We start from the raw sequence: 20,722 nt of genomic DNA on the forward strand, positions 1-20,722 counted from the left end.
GTTTATGTATGTTGGCTCGTTTGAGCGATTTTGTATCACCCTTTTCGAAAGGGTAATTTTGTAACAAACAATGTTGTATATCTTCGACATGTATATGCTTCTATCGCTTGGCTTGTTTGAGCGATTTATTTTATCACCCTTTTCGCAAGGGAAATTTTGTAATAAAAAACATTCTTTTGTAATTATTAATAAAAAAACATTAGTGCGGCAAAGCAGGGCTTGCTGTGGCCCAGTTTAGCCCCACTAATGTTTTTTTTAGCTTCTGTTAATCGTCACTATATACCAACGTTAACCACTGTCACTATATAGCGACATTTACCCGTCTCGCTATATAGCAACATTTATATAGCGACCATTCTTTTTCAATGCTAATAGTGATGTGAATACCGACCTTTGCACCCATTTAAAAAAACTTTTTAGCCTAAAAAAGGTCGGTATTTCCATCGAAAAAGGGCCTGTGCCTTGTAGTGGGAGTTGATAAATTCACACACGTTGAGAAAGATAAAGATATCATCGGTGAGTTCTATGGTACTATGAAGTCAAAAGACTACAGAAGCAATATCTTATCTGCAGTTAATGAATTCACGCACGTCAAGAAAGATAAAGATATCATTTGTGTTGTCTCCTCAAACTTGGATGATTTCAATGCACTTAACTATAGAAGTGATATCTTGTCAAGACTGGATGAGTTCATTGCTACCAATAAATCAAAAGGTTTCAAAAGTGATGTCTCATCTGGAGTGGATGAATTCATACACATTGTCAAGGAGCGCAAAGAGTTTGAAAGTGTTGGCTTATCAAACATGGACAACATGGATATTGACTCAAATGGTCCAAAGATTATTTCAAGGACAAGAATGAAATCAACAAAGGACTATTTGGTATTTGACTTTGACAGTGATAAGATAAACGATGCAACATCCCATGAAAACACGGTGACAAATAAATTCAACAGGGAGGTGTAGAATTTCCAAAAACTGAGATGTACAAAAGAAACGAACAAAAGACTATTCGGTATTTGACTTTGATTGTAATAAGATGAAGGATGCAAGATCCTATAAAAATCAAATGACAATTAAATTTGATAATGAGAAGTGTACAAACTTATAGAAGAAACGAACATACATATGCATGAAAAGAAGTGAGTCTAGGCAGATGTAGAAAAGCAACCAAAGAGAATAAGAGTATTGAATGAAGATGTTATGCTAAAAGCAACGTGATCTACATGTTGCAAGCAAAGTTGTGTGCATTCCATAACTTATTTGACATCAAGGGATGTACAAAACAGGTGTGGCAAAGAAGAGGGAGCAAAGAAATGAATACCTACTCACACGGCTCTCTTGTTTTCTCATAAATGATACGAAAAAACCAAATTTTGAACAACAGATAAAGCCTTGTATAAATGCAAAAAGTATTTGCAATAATGCATATCTTATTACTACAGGATTATCACATGGCACATATTGGGATTGGGAAAACAAAGCAAAGTATGGAGTAAAGTTTAACATTCATAGAAACAGAGGAAGGCCCAAAACAAGAGCCTCAACAGTGTTGGCAACAACAAGTTTAAAAGACTACATTCATGTGAATGCCTTACCTCAACCCCATCTATCTGAAATGCATCTTCCCATAGGTTTGACAAAAAAAGAAGTGTTTAAGTCTATTGGAGAAACAAAGAGGTAAAGAGGGCATGCTCTGACATGTTTTCACAATTTGTATACTCCTTGAAGAAGAGCATTGTACATGTTAAAATCCCAAAAAGGAAAAAAATGTCAAAGTGCAGTGATTGTGATGATCTAAAGCAAGCACTTGAGAGTGCAACATCTCCAGAACAAAGAGAATCATACAAAAATAAAGAGAATTTCATCATGGACTAGTTTGGCATTCTAGACTAAAATATGCATTTGGGAAGGAGCTGGCTATTTCTCATCCAAATGAGTACATGTGTGTTATTATAGATGGTATGGATCAGAACATAACATTACCTCGATTCATAAATACTCCACCTAAGCTACAAGGAAAATACTTTCTAAAGACACATCTATGTGGAGTATGAGTGTATGGATTTAAGTTTTTCATAGACATATGGATTGATTCTTTGCATCTACATGATAGCAATCAAGTTGTAATGTCAGTTATGAAGGAAATTCACAATGTACATGCAAAAAAGGTCTCCTACCAGCAAATTTGAGAATACAAGCAGACAATTGCGGATGAGAGAATAAGAATGTACTCTTTTTTGCATTTTGCTCAATGCTAATCACTCATCAAATCTTCAATGAGACTGAAGTTGGGTTTTTGTTGGTTGGACACATACATGAGGATATTGATCAGGTTTTTAGCACAATCTCAAGAGAGCTAAAACGCAAGGACATGGAGAGGATGGATGATTTGATAAGAAAATGTGGAAGGCAAGTTGGTGGCCACAAGGAAGGTACAGAATGCTCCATGGTTGAAAGGATGTATGACTGGAAGAGCTTTATTATACCTTTCATAGAAAAAGGTGGTGATGCCCTGATTGGATGTCATAGTGCTCTACACTACTTTCTCTTTTTCTTAAAGGATGAAAAACGAGTGATGCAGTGGCAACACTATTCTCATGATACAATATGGGAACCGGAAGAACCTACTGTCTCTTAACTTTAGTCCCGAGCAAAGAAATGCATCCAAAATGGGCTCCTATAATAGAATTCAGCAAGAAATCTAAAGGTGAAATAGAAGGCTGAAAATCTTTTATTGTATACAAAGAGGAAATCCTTCAAAGATTTTCTAATTGGAATCCCTCTTGGAAGGAACACACTGCTGTTGTAATTAAGAAGACCTTTCAATTGATAAAAGACCTTGAGAAAATGCGAGCATAATAGGGGAGAATTGAGGTCTCAAAAGGGCCTCATAAGGAATGGATTAAGAAATGGATTAAGCTAAGACCAAGTGAACCTACTATGGTGACCCATGGGCTAAGGGTCCCCTAGCATTTACTGAATTGGTATGGGTACCTTTATTTTGAAATTGATCAACCTTGGGCCTTGGATGGAAGTGGATGGTGGATGAATCAAAGGCCTAGGATGCTCAAATTAGTAGGAGGGACCTTTGGTGGGCTCCAAACTGGCAACAAGTGACAATGAATCGGACTTTCAAACAAACTAGTTACCTATTTGTACTTAACACATTTGTAAAGGCAGAATTTAGTTATTGAAAAGGCTGCGTGTCAGACTCCTTTGTACAAAGACTCATGGAGAGTGATATTTCTTGTAAACATATGACATTGTAAAATTGCAAGTATAGCTATTACTATTTTTGGAGCAAATTTAAAGAGTCTTCTATGCCTCTTGTCTATTTTAACCTTTAAATTTTTTGGGACTTCAAGAGTGTTATAGTTTTCTACATCAAATTTTAAGTGCATTCTTTTGGATTAAATTATATTAATAAGTATTTATTTTGAAAGTGATTTTTCATGGATTTAAATTTATAACTCGTGATTTTTTTTAAACTTGAATAGGATTCTTCAAAAGAAGAAGTGCAAAAGTAGGATTTAATCAAAGTTTTTCCATTAGTAGTGCACCATTATAGAGACAGATTGCAAAATTTATTATGTGGAAATGATAGTTGCAAAGAGTGAACTTTTGATTCTCGAATGATATTTTCATAAAGTAAACTTTTCAATTGGGAAGGATTTTTGGGATTAGTCCAAGAGTAGATATATGAGTCGAAAATTAATGAAATAAGTGTTGTTATTAGATCAGATACACCCTTAATGAAATAATTTGCCCATACTTGCTCAAGTTGAAGTATAGGTATCAACAACCACATCCCAAGGGTCTCTTTTGCTATCATCTTTATGGGTATCTGCAGCCTCAGAAATGAGATCAGTCATGCCATGGCAGAGACTGTGCTACGAGGGATAACTAAGGTTGGGCCTAACTGACATGAGGAAGCTAGTGGGAATGTGTATGTTAGATCTCCATAGTGCTATGTATATTGTCATTAGGTGCAATGTTTGGACATAGTTTCCATAGATCGTGGATAGTTTGCCCAGTGTAGTTGGTTGCAATTCGTAATACTTTACTTTCCTCATAGTTTAATAAAAGCCGACGTCCTCCCTTAAAGAAATAAAACACTCAAACTTAGGATACATACATATGAGACCCAACATTTTGGCCTGAAAGGGGACATCTTGGCCTGAATGTGGCTTACAGGAAGGCGTAAGTCTCAGAGAACAGTTTTCTTGCATCTCCAAAATCTCAGTTCATCTGCTCAAAGTAAGGTTCTGCTTGTAACTTGGAACCTGCAAGTAGATTTGAAAATCACTTTCTTGACCTAAAGAAAATTTTGACATACTTGTAAAAGAGCCCAAAGTCCAAAACATTCATCGATGCTATGCTAGATAACACACAAAAAAGTTACAAAATTGAAAAAGAAAATGAACCCTAAGCACGGCATCAAGAACACTTACAGATGCTCTCTGAATGACCCAAATCTTCTTATAGGATCAACCAAGAATATCTACATGAATTTCAAATTGGCATGTGCAAGTGTGAACTCCTATTAAGGTTTCCAATGTTCGAACAGTCATGAAGCTTGGGAAGCATGTGCTTGCACCTTTGTAAGAATCAAGATGAGAAAATAGGCTTGTTCAAAATGAAAGAAACAGGAAATCATGAGTAGACAAATGGATTGCAATACTTCATATTGCAAGGCAGCCCATCTTACAAAGACAAAGGCAAGGGAATCAACAAAGCATTGAATCATAGAAACAATCGACTTAGATTCTTTCCATAGCCTCAGAGCTACACCTTCATTTGCTGGGGGAGTAGCAAAATCAAAAGATGATTTAGGAGATGAAATGACATAGGTCTTAGTGGGATCATTTGTGTTGAGTGATGCATTCATAAAAAAGGTAGATTCTATCATTGTATCACCTACAACCTCGATTGAACATTGATTACCTAATTTGCAAAATTGTAGAGCTTAAGGCACTGATGCTCTATAGCTGCAATGGAGGGTAATGGTATAGCATAAGGCATCGAAGCTCTATAGCTGCAATGGAGTTTAATGGTGGAGCCCTATGGATGGGACACTAGGAATACCATGCTTCAATATGATGCTCACATAATAGCATGCAACCATCATCAAACAAAGGAAATGTACGTGAGGGAAGGCAATGGAGGAGAGCTCCATGTGAAAATGACGGAGAGGTAGGCAATGATCAGGGCTCCACACACAAATGAAAAACATAGGAGGGCCGCTTTATACCAACCCCTCCATCCATTAGGATGTCAAACATTGAAAGAGATCGCTTTCAAACTCTCAAAGGGCAATTGAGTCAAGTCTTAGAAGATAAGCTATGATGCCATGACCATCACTTTGCAATACTACTTCTGTCAAAGTATAATCTATAGGTTAAAAGAGAAGTGGTGGCCTTATAGGCAATTGCAAAACACTACATTCATGAAAATGCCTTACCTCAACTCCATCTATCTGAAATGCATCTTCCCATAGGTTTGACAAAAAGAGAAGTGTTTAAGTCTATTGGAGAAACATAGAGGTAAAGAGGGCATGCTCTGACATGTTTTCACAATTTGTATACTCTTTGAAGAAGAGCTTTGTACATGTTAAAATCCCAAAAAGGCAAAAAATGTCAAAGTGCAATGATTGTGATTATCTAAAGCAAGCAGTTGAGAGTGCAACGTTTCCCGAACAAAGAGAATCATACAAAAATAAAGAGAATTTTATCATGGACTAGTTTGGCATTCTAGACTAAAGAGAATAAGAGTATTGAATGAAAATGTTATGCTAAAAGCAACGTAATCTACATGTTGCAAGCAAAGTTGTGTGCATTCCATTGACTTACTTGACATTAAGGGATGTATTGAACAGGTGTGGCAAAGAAGATGGAGCAAATGAAATGAATACCCACTCACAAGGCTCTCTTGTTTTCTAGTAAATGATACAAAAAAACCAAAATTTGAACAACAGATAAAGCCTCGTATAAATGGAAAAAGTATTTGCAATAATGCATATCGCATTACTATAGGATTATCACGTGGCACATACTAGGATTGGGAAAACAAAGCAAAGTATGGAGTAAAGTTTAACATTCATAGAAACATAGGAAGGCCCAAAACAAGAGCCTCAACAGTGTCGGCAACAACAATTTTAAAATACTACATTCATGAAAATGCCTTACCTCAACCCAATCTATCTAAAATGCATCTTCCCATAGGTTTGACAAAAAAAGAAGTGTTTAAGTCTATTGGAGAAACAAAGAGGTAAAGAGGGCATGCTCTGACATGTTCTCACAATTTGTATACTCTTTGAAGAAGAGCTTTGTACATGTTAAAGTCCCAAAAAGGCAAAAAATGTCAAAGTGCAGTGATTGTGATGATCTAAAGTGAGCACTTGAGAGTGCAATGTCTCTAGAACAAAGAGAATCATACAAAAATAAAGAGAATTTCATCATGGACTGGTTTGGCATTCTAGACTAAAATATGCATTTTGGAAGGAGCAAGCTATTTCTCATCCAAATGAGTACATGTGCGTTATTATAGATGGTATGGATCAGAACATAACATTACCTCGATTCATAAATACTCCACTTAAGCTAGAAGGAAAATACTTTTGGAAGACACATCTATGTGGAGTGTTATGGCTATTGACGGCAATGGCTATATCTTTGGCAGTAGGAGAGGAGGATGTTTAGTGCTGTTGCATCTAGATTTATATCTAGGAATCCACTAGGGGATTCAGAGCCTCTATTCTCGATGTACTCAAACTAGCCAAGAAGAAAGATAGCCTGTGAGGCCTTTTGTATATAAACATATATTTAAATGGATACATGACTACATGTCTTTATTATTTGTTATCATTGCTCATCATGAATTCCATTGTATTTTGTTTAAGTCGTCGATGATATATTTTCTCCATCATTTTAATTGTGTTAATTTAATAAATTTCTAGACAATTTAGTATCATTTTCACCAATTTTGGGTATCAAGAGTTCATTTCTATCAAATCTTGAAGGAATTTCACCATTGCGCAGAAGGGAAAAGTGTCCGGCACATGTCGCCAGGACCCGAGAAAGCCCAAAACTTGCCACGGTGCAAATTTGGGCATTTTGTGAGAGTGCTCTCAATGGAAGCAAGAATGGAAGAAGGAGAGAGAGAGAGAGAGAGAGAGAGAGAGAGACAAAGAGCCACAAGTTTTGGTGGGTGCAGAACCACCCTAATCTTCTTTTTCATTCATTTATATATGTGTTTGAGTATTGTACATAACCGAGGTAAAGGCACAGTGACGTTTAACCCCCACAACCTCCACTTAAAGGACAATGTGTCTTTAAGGGAGAACAACCAATGGGCATACTATCCAATTCCCATCAATACACGACAATACTCAAACCGCTGACTAGGTAGAGTCTTCGTCAGCATATCTGCAGGGTTATCATCTGTATGAACCTTGACAAGCTCTATGCGCTTGTCCTCAAGTACCTCCCTGATGAAATGGTACCTGACCTCGATGTGTTTGGTCTTTGCATGAAAGACCAGATTCTGTGCTAGCTGAATAGCACTCATGGAATCACTATGCAATGTCGGTACACCTGTATGAATCCCCAAATCTCCCACTAGCCAATCAAGCCATATAGCCTCCTTGCAACCCTCTGTGGCTGCAACATACTTAGCCTCTGAGGTATAAGACAAAGCAACGCACTTTTGTGCGCGAGACATCCACGACACTGCACCACTTGCAAAGATGAACACATAACCAGAAGTGGATCTCCTACTATCCACATGCCTGCATAGTCTGAATTTGTGTACCCAAGTACACGCATGTCTCCTCTACCAAAGCAGATGCATATCTCCTTGGTACCCTTCATGTACCTCATGATGCACTTAACTGCCTCTCGATTAGCCATATACCAGCTAACAACTCCCACTACAAATGCAATGTCTGGTCTAGTAGCTATCATAGCATACATAAGACTCCCAACTGCTGATGCATAAGGAACCTTGGCCATCATGGCCCTCTCCTCATCTAATTTGGGACTATCTGTATGACTCAGTTTCACATATGGAGGAAATGGAGTACTCACTGCCTTTCCCCCCTCCATATTGAAATGCTGCAATACTTTTGTAACATACTCTTTTTGTGAAAGCCAAAGGAGTTTCCTACTTCGATCACGCATGATGCGCATACCAAGAATATGACTTGCGAATCCCAAATCCTTCATATCAAAGGCCACATGCAACTTGGCCTTTAATGCATCTAGCTCATAAGTATTCTTGCTAGCCAATAGCATATCATCCACATATAGTGCCAAGATTATCAGGCTATTATCCTTAGCCCTTTTAGTGTAGAGACAGTGATCAATTTCACTCCTTCTAAAACCATGGGACCGAATGAAAGCATCAAACTTCTGATACCATTCTCTAGGCGCTTGCTTAAGACCAAAGAGACTCTTCTTCAGCTTGCAAACTGAATGCTCTTTGCCCTTTTCTTCAAAGCCTTTCGGCTGCACCATGTAAATTTCCTCATGCAAATCCCCATGCAAGAAATCTATCTTGACATCCATCTGCATAAGCTCCATATCCTCTACTGCCACTAGTCCAAGCATGCATGTAAGTGTGGTCATCTTCACAACCGGAGATAATATCTCATCAAAGTCCACACCCTTCTCTTGCTTGAACCCTTTAGCAACCAAACAGGCCTTGTACCTAGGTACATCATCACCTGTGACCTTCATTTTGTAGACCCATTTACATGGCAATGCTTTCTTTCCATGTGGTAAAGAAACCAAGTCCCAAGTCTTATTCTTCATAAGTGAACTCCTCTCTGATTGCATAGCATACTCCCACTTGCATTGATCCTCGCGCATCATAGCCTCTTTGTAGCAAGAAGTCTCCCCGCAATCAGTAAGCATCACATAGTCTACCCTTGGAACAAACTTATCAGGCAGTCTAGACACTCTAGAAGATCTTCTCAAGGGCATTTCAGCTTGCTGTCCCACCTGCATAAAAGCCACATTTGGCTCATCATTTCCACCAATAGATGATCCATCATCTACCCTTGATTGTATACCTATGGGAGTACTTGGTGGCACCATTTCTTGCACATTTGGTGCATGGACAGCTTGCTATCTATCAACATATGCAGGTGGATTCACATCCTGGAAAGTGATTCTCCTCATTTCCACATCCCTCATGGGTGCCTTATGCATCTTCTTCTCATTGAAGACCACATCATGGCTGCGTATGATCTTCTTTGCTTCTGAATCCCAGAGACGATATCCCATCTCTCCACTTTCACCATAACCCAAAAAGATGCATTTCCTAGACTTAGGATCTAGCTTCTTTCGAAGCTCTTTTGGCACATGTGCATATGCCTCACACCCAAATATACTCAAACGAGAGTAAGAGGGCTTCTTGCCACTCCATGCCTCTTCAGGAATACCACCATCCAAACTCTTACTAGGTGATCTATTGATCACATGCACTACAGTTTTCATTGCCTCAACCCAAAAACCACCAGAAAGACTTGCATTGGAAAGCATGCATTGCAACCTTTCTTGAATCATACGGTTCATCTTTTCTGCAACTGGATTTTGCTCTGGAGTACGAGGGGATGTGAGCTCCCTCTTAATCCCACGTGTATCACAGAAATGCTGAAAGTCATGAGAGAGATACTCTCCACCATTGTCAGTCCGTAGGCATTTAAGCGTTCTACCTGACTGATTCTCAACCAAGGCTAGCCATTTCTGAAATACCTGGAACACATCACTCTTTCGAGCTATAGCATAAGCCCACACTTTCCTAGTTGCATCATCAATGAATGTCACATAGTATTCAGCCCCGCCTAATGACCGTGTAGGCATGAGAACACATACGTCTGAATGCACCAAATCAAGCATTTCGGGATCTCATGGGGAGGGGAAGGCTGAGGGGAAGGTTGAGGGGAAGGCTGAGGGGAAGGCTAAGGGTCAGGCTGAGGCTGAGGCTGAGGGGAAGGCCAAGGGTCATGCTGAGGCTGAGGCTCAGAGGAAGGCAGAGGGGAAGGCTCGAAAGAAGACTGAGGGGAGGGCTCATGCTCTTGGAGCTGGGGAGTGGGCTCACGGGACTTCGGAGGAGATGAAGGCTCAGGAGACTGGGGAGTGGGCTCAAAGGACTTGGGGGAGTTGGGGGAGGGCTCACGAGAGTCGGGGAAGGCACCACTAGACTCGGATAGGTTCATGTGCACGGATGCCATGGAGGTGGTGGAGTTAGGGAAGGAAGGGTGGAGGCAACGTCCAGTGGGTCTAGCAGCGTTCTTCACTCTTGAGAGTTAGGGTTTTTTTGAACTTTTTATAAGGGCCCATCATGTTTTGACATCCCTTTTAATTACATTTAGGGTTTCATCTTGCCCCTTATCCCTACCCTAACCCCTCCAACCCTCCCCACCCTCGTTGCCCTCCCCCCCCCTTGCCCTCCCCCTACTTGCCCCGCCCACACCCATCCCCCTCCCCATACCCCCATCCCCCCACCCTTCCTACCACTCCACCCCTCCCCTTGCCCCACCCGCTCCTCCCTCCTTCACCATGTCCCCACTTTCCCCAACGTTGTATGAATATAGAAGTTGTGGTCAAAATAAGCAAGATATTAAAGAGTGAGTACATAAATTGTGGTCAAAATAAGCAATATATTTATTTCATATTTGTATACAATTACACCATAGCTTCTATTGGTGGTTGGACACATCTGCTCCCTTCTCTCACTCTAGCTTGCAACCAACGTGCGACTCCTTGACTCCCTATGGATGCTTTCCAAGCACTATGCCTTCTATTCTTTGATACTATTTGAACTGCTTTTGAAAGTTCTGATGCCTTTGCTTTTTCAGACTTCAAATTCCTTCCTAGTAAACATCTAAAAAACCAGTCCAACATCTCATGCAATGCATTGCTGCGAGTGATACCACCACCATGGCTTGAGTTCTTGAAGTAGGCTGCCTTGGCTCTATATTGCGACTTCTCCATGCCTTGTGTATTCCAAATTGATAAAGGAACCCAATTTTGTACAAACCATGGTCCATGTGCATCGAGAATATGCTACAAACAGGATGAGAATCAAATCAGCAACAAAAACTGTTTATAAAGCAAGTGCTAAATATTACGAAGGTGCCAAGATTACCATGTAATGTGTAATGTGCGACTCCCCCCATGCTTTCACCATTAATTGCATAACCTCTTTCACAACCATCCTGAACCTTTCATAATACATCTCATCGATTTGAACCTGGCGAAGCAATTTTATCAATGCATCTACCTTTGTCCATACTTTAGCTCTCAAAGTTGCTACTTGAGGATGAGAAGCCTTATTGGTCATGCATTCACACAATGCTTTCTAGTATTCCCAACCCAAACTACTTTGAGACAATGTATGTTTGTCTTTGTCGAGATTATGGTTTGATAGGAATCTCCTTGCCTTCCCTTCACCCATGGACACTTTTGCAAGAAGATTATGTGTTGCCCCATACCTTTTCTTATCCTCCTTAAGTTTGTTGACATGTCCTCCATGGAATCCCATCTCTCACAAAAACTTCTTAGCTTTTGCAATGCACCGTGCAGATACTTCTTGTGGAATTAAATTCCAAGCATAAACAAGATGCAAATAAAACAACTTATCAAGTACGCGCAGTTCTGCATGTAAAGTACATATGAACACTCTCTCAAGTGGGATGGGCAAGATGGGATTCCACTTTGGATCCTTCTTGTGGCAATTTGGAGTTTGTGTTTGGCTGTAAGATAAAATGCCATTCTCCCATTGTAAGCCAGCCTTTTGCTTATGTTGCAAACACATGCAATAAAGGCATGTGTTCATTGCATTTTGCCCCTGTATCACAACCATCCAAGCACTTGAGGGTTTTCAAATCACCAGCAAGATGCCATTCAACTTGAAAGGTTCCATGGCCATCGACTGTCAATGTTTGCCCTTCCTCTTGTTCGGATGGTCTCGATGGAATTCCTGTTCTATCTAGAACCCACTTCAATGTCTCATGGCACTCTTTTGAAGTCTCAAATACTGCAAGCCACCATATATCTTTCGCTGATTGCACTGAGAAATCGTGCTCTACTTTTTCATCCCCTTGAACAAAGGCTAAGGCTTTATTCATAATGCAGATGCTAGCTCTCTCTAACTTGTGGTCTTTCAACAATTTAGCTTCATCCATTTTGATGACAAATATGAGCTTTCCATTGCAATCTGTACAACAAAAGAGAAAAATCGTTAGGATAAACATGATATAGGAAATGAACTAAGTGCAATGCTATAATGGATTTCCTCTTACCCTCATGCCATAGAATTTGACCATTGCTTGTTGCAGTTTCTCAACATCTAAGTAGACATTGTTGAAAGCATTCATCTCAAAGGTTTGCAAGCCAAATTTCTTTTTACTCTTCCAATTCATTGTGCCCCTTATGCAATGGTACCCTCCAAGCATTTCTTTTGCACATTTGTTTGTTTCTCACCGTGCACATCTCACAGACCAAGGTGTGGGTAGGGGCACTGTAGACTTCTTATACTTTCCCAAAATAGGAGACTTGAAAATTTTTGAAAACAGATGTGTAAGCTTCACGACTTACACCGGCAGTATCACGAGCTGCAACCATCTCCTTTGCATCCACAATATCCTTGAAGTCCTTCATCACCTCCTCAGCAACTTGCACACATAGGCGCTTGTGTCTTGGGACCCTTAGTCCAATGACATCGCTTAACTTCAATAAACTAGGTAGAGTATGTGAACAGTCAATATCATCCCCGTCTATTCTTCCCATCACATCTTCCATGGAGTTCTCAAAGAAGAACACAATAAAAACTTAGTCACAAACAGTGTAGCACAAAAGAGTGTAATCTCATTGGAACATTTGATAACCAACCTTGTAGCCCGGACTCTCCTCTTTCTAGCACCACCAGTGGGTGCCAATGCATCCATGTTATGTAAGTACCTTCTTTTCCTCTCCTTCAATCCCAAAGGTGTTTCTTTCATCTTTTGCACTCGTTCTTCTGCCTTCTCTCGTTTCTTCTCTACGGCTCGTCGTACTTGATTGTATATAGATCTTTTCAAGCCTTTTTTGGACTCAACTAGCTTATAAAGTGACTCTTCTAATTTATGTCACTCCAAGTCCAATGCATTTCGCTCCAAGTCTAATGCTTTGGCTTTATCATAAAGATCCTGGTTCTCCCTTTGAAGATCCTGCATAGAGTTATGCATTGCAACAATGGTGCTATTTCCTAAATGTGCTAGCATCTCTGCTTGGGCTCTGTGCATCTCGCTTGCTTGCATACCCATTGACTGAGCATTACTTAACCGATTGCAATAACCAAGCAACCCTGCATGTCCATTTCCAACAAACCAAACTAGCTCATGCATTGTATGGAAAGGAGGGCTCCTTTTGTTGGCAAGATCTAGAGGATACAAGGATCCTTCTACCCAAAGGTCGAGATGCTTCTTTCCTTGCGAACGAAGACTGTGGATTTTGCAAGCTCCCCTCATCGATGAATTGAAAAGCCAATATCCTAAACCCCCAAATTGGGAGTTCAATTCGAATTACATGAAAGAGCACATGGGGGTCTTCTCCAAGCATCGTAGGTCAACCTTGCGTATTTCCATCGCAAAGGGGAAGGCTAAACCCAGCTGGGCAGACAAAGCTAACTGGAAGTTTTTCAAGAAGCAGTACAGGGAACGTCCCGAACTATTGGAGGGTCAAAGGAGGGCTACAAGGAGATGGCTAGACTCCATAGGTACTTTGCACTTTGGTGTAGGCAGATGGTTGGTGTTCAAGGTAATCGTGGTAAGTCTACTTCTTCTCATTTAATGTATTGTTCTATTTTTTTTACTATATATTCATGCACTTTATCTAACTCTTGTAAATTGGGCCCACAACAAGCTGTGATAGGTCACTTTCGCACAAACATAGAGATGAGATGCAGATTCCACATAGGAACAAAGCCATGGTTTATTGAGCAGGAGGTGCTGGGAGCAAGGGTCGATTGGGCTAAGGTGGGTGCTCGCTTGGTATAAATCTACTCCTACTTGTAATCTCACTTTTTAAACTATTTTACTCTTTAAGTTCCAATCTAATTTCCAATTAATATGGTTTCACTCTTAGAATCAAAGCTCGAACGTCCCATCAGCATAGGTGAGCAGTGATGAGGGATTAGGTTTACACGACTTCGACGAGGGTTAGGGATCAGGCACAACTCATGAGGGCTAGGGATCAGGCCAGCGCGACGAGGACGAGGACAAAGATGACGATTCATATGAGTAGTAGTAGTAGTATTATTAGTAGTAGTTTTCATAACTTCGCCATGTATATGCTTCTATATGTCGGCTCGTTTGAGCGATTTTGTATCACCCTTTTCGAAAGGGTAATTTTGTAACAAACAATGTTGTATATCTTCGACATGTATATGCTTCTGTCGCTTGGCTCGTTTGAGCGATTTTGTATCACCCTTTTCACAACGGAAATTTTGTAACAAAAAACATTCTTTTGTAATTACTAAAAAAAAAACATTAGTGGGGCAAAGCAGGGCTTGCTGTGGCCCAGTTTAGCCCTACTAATGTTTTTTTTAGCTTCTGTTAATCGTCGCTATATAGCAATGTTTACGAGTGTCACTATATAGCAACATTTACCTGTGTTGCTATATAGCAATATTTATATAGTGACTGTTCTTTTGCAATGCTAATAGCAACGTAAATACTGACCTTTCCACCCGTTCAAAAAACTTTTTAGCGTAAAACAGGTTGGTATTTCCGTCGAAAAAGGGCCAGTGCCTTGTAGTGGGAGTTGATTAATTCACATACCTTGAGAAAGATAAAGATATCATCAGTGAGTTCTATGGTACTGTGAAGGAAAAAGACTACAGAAGCGATGTCTTATCTGGAGTCGATGAATTCATGCACATCAAGAAAGATAAAGATATCATTTGTGTTGTCTCCTCAAAATGATTTCAATGCACTTAACTATAGAAGTGATATCTTGTCAAGAGTGGATGAGTTCATTGATACCAATAAAGCAAAAGGTTTCAGAAGTGATGTCTCATCTGGAGTGGATGAATTCATACACATTGTCAAGGAGCGCAAAGATTTTGAAAGTGTTGGCTTCTCAAACATGGATGACATGGATATTGACTCAAATGGTCCGAAGATTATTTCAAGGACAAGAATGAAATCAAGAAAGGACTATTCAGTATTTGAGTTTGACAGTGATAAGATAAACGATGCAACATCCCATGAAAACATGGTGACAAATAAATTCAACAGGGAGAAGTGTAGAATTTCCAAAAACTTGGATGTACAAAACAAACCAACAAAAGACTATTCGATATTTAACTTTGATTGTAATAAGATGAAGGATGCAAGATCCCATGAAAATAAAGTGACAAATAAATTTGATAACGAGAAGTGTACAAAATTACAGAACAAACAGACATACATATTCACTATGATTCATGAGGATTTAGGTAAGCAAATGCATGCTGGGGAAAAGTTGGCCTCCTTGCGAATGAAGAATGTGTATTGGTATAATGTAACATACATCACTCCAACAACATCATCAAGCTATGGCCGTCTACAAACCATTGCACCACCACAACTTCAAGACATGGATTGCAGCAATGTGGACTCGAGGACATTGCAATCGTACAAGGACAAGATTGCAAAGGATATGGGCATGGTCATGAAGTTTACATTTGGATCCAAATGGGCAAGGTTATCTTGGTTTATGTCTCTGCACATTTTTGCTTCTCTATTCAGAATATACATATGCATAGAACAAGAACTATGTGGTCCTGCAAGCATGTAGATGAAAATGCTCTTGAAGATTTACTTGGGATGAATTGGGGAACCAGGTCAGGTGACCAAGAGGGTAATGTGTTTCAATGTCATGCATGTAAAGACAATGTGGTTATTAGATACCATTTGTCACGCCAAATGTTGTATTTAGCTTTTCTGTATAGGCGCTAGAAGAAAACAAATGGCCGGTGGCTTCCCCTAGACTCTAATGATGAAGACAATATGGGGGTAGGTTTGTCTATTGATGTTGAAGAGGGAGATGTCAAGAATGTGAATGTCACATCACAATGGACTCTAAGGAATGTGTAAGAACACCTAGTGGTCATGGAGGATGGCATGTCAGAGTCCTTCTACTTTACCTTAAATGGTGGTAAGATCAGCCGCCGTGTGGAGAAGTGCATGCATAGTGCCAATTTCATTCCTCCTGCAACTTTGAAGATTGGTAACAATGTGTTTGACTAGTGTAGCATTTAATTTTTTGTGTGTCAAATCCTAGTTATTGCTTTAAAAGATGATGGACAATTAAATTAAAATGTTATTTCTTTTAATTTTTTCTCCTTTTAGTTCATGGTGGTAAATGTTTTTCAAAAAATTTGGGGATTTTATGATTAATTTTAATTTTTAGGGTTTTGATATATATTAAGGGGTAAGAGCCCTTTTTACATCACATTCTCACTTTCACATTTAGACAGTCATAGAAACTCCCGTCCTCAGAAGCTACTCCCTGCATCAGCTGCTATTTGCCATGGATTCAGCTAGACTGCGTTTCATGACTTCATCTCATGAACTGCATTTACAGATTGTGAGGAAGAGCTATTTTCAGTGTTTGATAGGACTTTTGATGTCCTAGGCACATATATGCGAGCCAAGGATGACTTCTCAGATCTCATCCTTTACATGCAAGATAATTTCTCAAATTTTGCCTATACACTTGACCAAACTTCAAAGAGATGGGTTCTCATAGATTACATAAAGTATGTGTTCGTAAAGGAACCCAAGTTTGTAAAGCGCTTGGCCCACTTTTGTGACAACCTTATAGATGAAGGGTTTAGGATAGTCGAAGTTCAAGACATCCTAGACGCAGGGATTAGAGGAAATACAGGCACCAAATTCCTTTCATGGGAGATGACATTCATCTTCCTTCTCCAAGAAGGAAATTTAGAGGAAGAAGCCTCATCGTCTAGCACTGCCTCTATTAGAACTGCTGATCTGGTCGTCCCTAGACTAGAATCGAACATCTACATGGAAGAGAGTCTTGATGATCCAATAGAGCAAATGGAAGCAGCTCAAGCATTGAGCCTACTTCAAGAGCCCGCAGTAGAGCAAGAATCTGCATCACAGACCGTGACCCAAACTCATAAATTATGGTCCTTGTCCCCCTTCATCATCGATGGAGAAGAGTACATATTCCTCCATGACATAGAGATTCTTTTTGGACTACGAGTGGATGAGGCACTCGGAGTCCTATTGGGGTTTGATGTTGACACAAGTGTAAAAGATCCGGGGGTTTTAGGTACTGAAGACCAAACAATGGAAGACTTTCTCTTGACGACGCTGGTTTCAATGAGGGATGCAGACATGTCCTTATACGATGCACAACCCTCTCATGCAGAAAGTGTCCACCTCCCAAATGGAACATCACATGGTTCCATCAACATTGCAAATGAGGAAATGATACAAGCCGATGACGCTCTAGTGGTAAGTTCGAACAATAATTTTTATTTTGATGTTCTTTCAGTATAATTTGTTTTGTCAGTCTTCTAATGTTTGTTGAATTGTTGCAGGATGCATTTGAGCTTGATGAATTCTCATCTCGATGGGGTAATGTTCGCAGCACATTTGGGTGAGATCATTCTTTGGCCCATTACCTTGGCAAAGTCATTGAGCATATCATGGTCTTTCACGGCAAATTTTCTCCTCGAGGTCCTTCGGAGCTGCTAAAGTGCAAGGCATTGTCGCACGCTATCGGATACTCCAACATTACTCGGAATGCTGACAAAGTCATTTTGGTACACCGCCTAGCTGCTATCAATGCCTTTGGATTGAACATTTATGGCAGGGGATTGACGGCAACGGCTATGTCTTTGGTAGTAGGAGAGGAGGATGTTAGTGTTGTTGTGGCTAGATTTATATCTACGAATCCACTAGGGGATTCAAAGACCCCTATTCTCGATGTACTCGAAGTAGCCAAGAAGAAAGATAGCTTGTGAGGCCTTTTGTATATAAACATATATTTAAATGGATACATGACTACATGTCTTTATTATTTGTTTTAAGTTATCATTGCTCGTCATGAATTCCATTGTATTTTGTTTAAGTCATTGATGATATATTTTCTCCATCATTTATTTAATAAATTTCTAGCCAATTTAGAGGGTCATGCTGAGGCTGAGGCTCAGGGGAAGGCTCGGGAGAAGGTTGAGCGAAAGGCTCATGCTCTTGGGGCTGGGGAGTGGGTTCACTAGACTTCGGAGGAGAAGAAGGCTCAGGAGACTGGGGAGTGGGCTCACGAGACTTGGGGGAGTTGGGGGAGGGCTCACGAGAGTCTGGGGAGGTGCCACCAGACCCAGATAGGTCCGTGTGCACTAGAGGAGGAAGGGTGGTGGAGCTAAGGGAGGAAGGGTGGAGGCGATGTCCAGTGGGTCTAGCAGTGTTCTTCACTCTTGCCATTGAATAATGAGAGTTAGGGTTATTTTTAACTCTTTATAAGGGCCCATCATGATTTGACATCCCTTTTAATTACATTTAGGGTTTCATCGTGCCCCTTGTCCCTGCCCTAACCCCTCCAACCCACCCCTCACCCTCGTCGCCCTCTCCCCTCCTTGCCCTCCCCCTACTTGCCCCGCCCACACCCGTGCCCTCCCCCATACCCCCATCCCCCCCTCCCGCCACCCTTGCTACCACTCCACCCCTCCCCTTGCCCCACCCCACGCCCCTCCCTTCTCTCCCCCCTCCTTCACCATGTCCCCACTTTCCCCAACGTCATGTAAGTACGAAAATTCTGGTCAAAATAAGCAAGATATTAAAGAGAGTACACAAATTGTGGTCAAAATAAGCAATATATTTATTTCATATTTGTACACAATCACACCATAGCTTTTGTTGGTGGTTGGACCCATTTGCTCCCTTCTCTCACTCTAGCTTGCAACCAACGTGTGACTCCTTGACTCCCTATGGATGCTTTCCAAGCACTATGCCTTCTATTCTTTGATACAATTTGAACTACTTTTGCAAGTTTTGATGCCTTTGCCTTTTCAGACTTCAAAGTCCTTCCTAGTAAACATCTAAAAAACTAGTCGAACATCTCATGCAATTCATTGCTATGAGTGACACCACCACCATGCCTTGAGTTCTTGAAGTAGGCTGCTTTGGCTCTATAGTGCCACTTCTCCATGCCTTGTGTATTCCAAATTGACAAAGAACCCCAATTTTGTACAAACCATGGTCCCTGTGCATAGAGAATATGCTGCAAACAGGATGAGTATAAAATTAGCAACAAAAACTATTTATAAAGCAAGTGTCAAATATTACGATGGTGCCAAGAGTACCATGTGATGCATAATGTGCGACTCCCCCCATGCTTTCACAATTAATTGCATAAACTCTTTCACAGCGGTCCTGAAGCTTTCATAATACATCTCATCGATTTGAACCTGGCAAAGCAACTTTATCAATGCATCTACCTTTGTCCATACTTTGGTCATGCATTCACACAATGCTTTCCAGTATTCCCAACCCAAACTACTTTGAGACAATGTATGTTTGTCTTTGTCGAGATTGGGGTTGATAGGAATCTCCTTGCCTTCCCTCCACCCATGGATACTTTTGCAGGAAGATTCTGTGTTCCCCCAGACATTTTCTTATCCTCCTTAAGTTTGACATGTCCTCCATGGAATCCCATCTCTCACAACAACTTCTCAGCTTTTGCAATGCACCGTGCGGATACTTCTTGTGGAATTAAATTCCAAGCATAAACAAGATGCAAATACAACAACTTATCATGTACACGCAGTTTTGCATGTAAAGTACATATGTGTACTCTCTCAAGTGGGATGGGCAAGATGGGATCCCACTTTCAATCCTTCTTGTCGCGATTTGGAGCTTGCGTTTGGCTGCAAGATAGAATGCCATTCTGCCATTGTAAGCCAGCCTTTTGCTTATGTTGCAAACACATGCAATAAAGGCATGTGTTCATTACATTTGCCCCTGTATCACAACCATGCAAGCACTTGAGGGTTTTCAAATCACCAGCAAGATGCCATTCAACTTGAAAGGTTCCATGGCCATCGACTGTCAATGTTTGCCCTTCCTCTTATCTTCGGATGGTCGATGGGATTTCTCTTCTATCTAGAACCCACTTCAATGTCTCATGGCACTCTTTCGGAGTCTCAAATGCTGCAAGCCACCATATATCTTTTGCTGATTGCACTGAGAAATCTTGCTCTACTTCTTCATCCCCTTGAACAAAGGCGAAGCTTTATTCATAATGCAGATGCTAGCTCTCTCTAACTTGTGTTCTTTTACCATTTGAGCTTCATCCATTTTGATGACAAATATGAGCTTTCCATTGCAATCGGTACAACAAAAGAGAAAAATCGTTACGATAAACATGATATAGGAAATGAACTAAGTAAAGTGCAATGCTATAATGGATTTCCTCTTACCATCTTCTCTCATGCCATAGAATTTGACCATTGCTTGTTGCAGTTTCTCAACATCTAAGTAGACATTGTTGAAAGCATTAATCTCAAAGGTTTGCAAGCCAGATTTCTTTTTATTCTTCTAATTCATTGCGCCCCATATGCAATGGTACCCTCCAAGCATTTCTCTTCCACATTGCTTTGTTTCTCACCGTGCACATCTCACAGACCAAGGTGTGGGTAGGGGCACTGTAGACTTCTTATAC

The sequence above is a fragment of the Dipteris shenzhenensis genome, chromosome 23 (assembly GCF_047967505.1).
Source record: "Dipteris shenzhenensis isolate YYH24624 ecotype China chromosome 23, Dip_SZ_1.0, whole genome shotgun sequence".
Classification (NCBI taxonomy): domain Eukaryota; kingdom Viridiplantae; phylum Streptophyta; class Polypodiopsida; order Gleicheniales; family Dipteridaceae; genus Dipteris; species Dipteris shenzhenensis.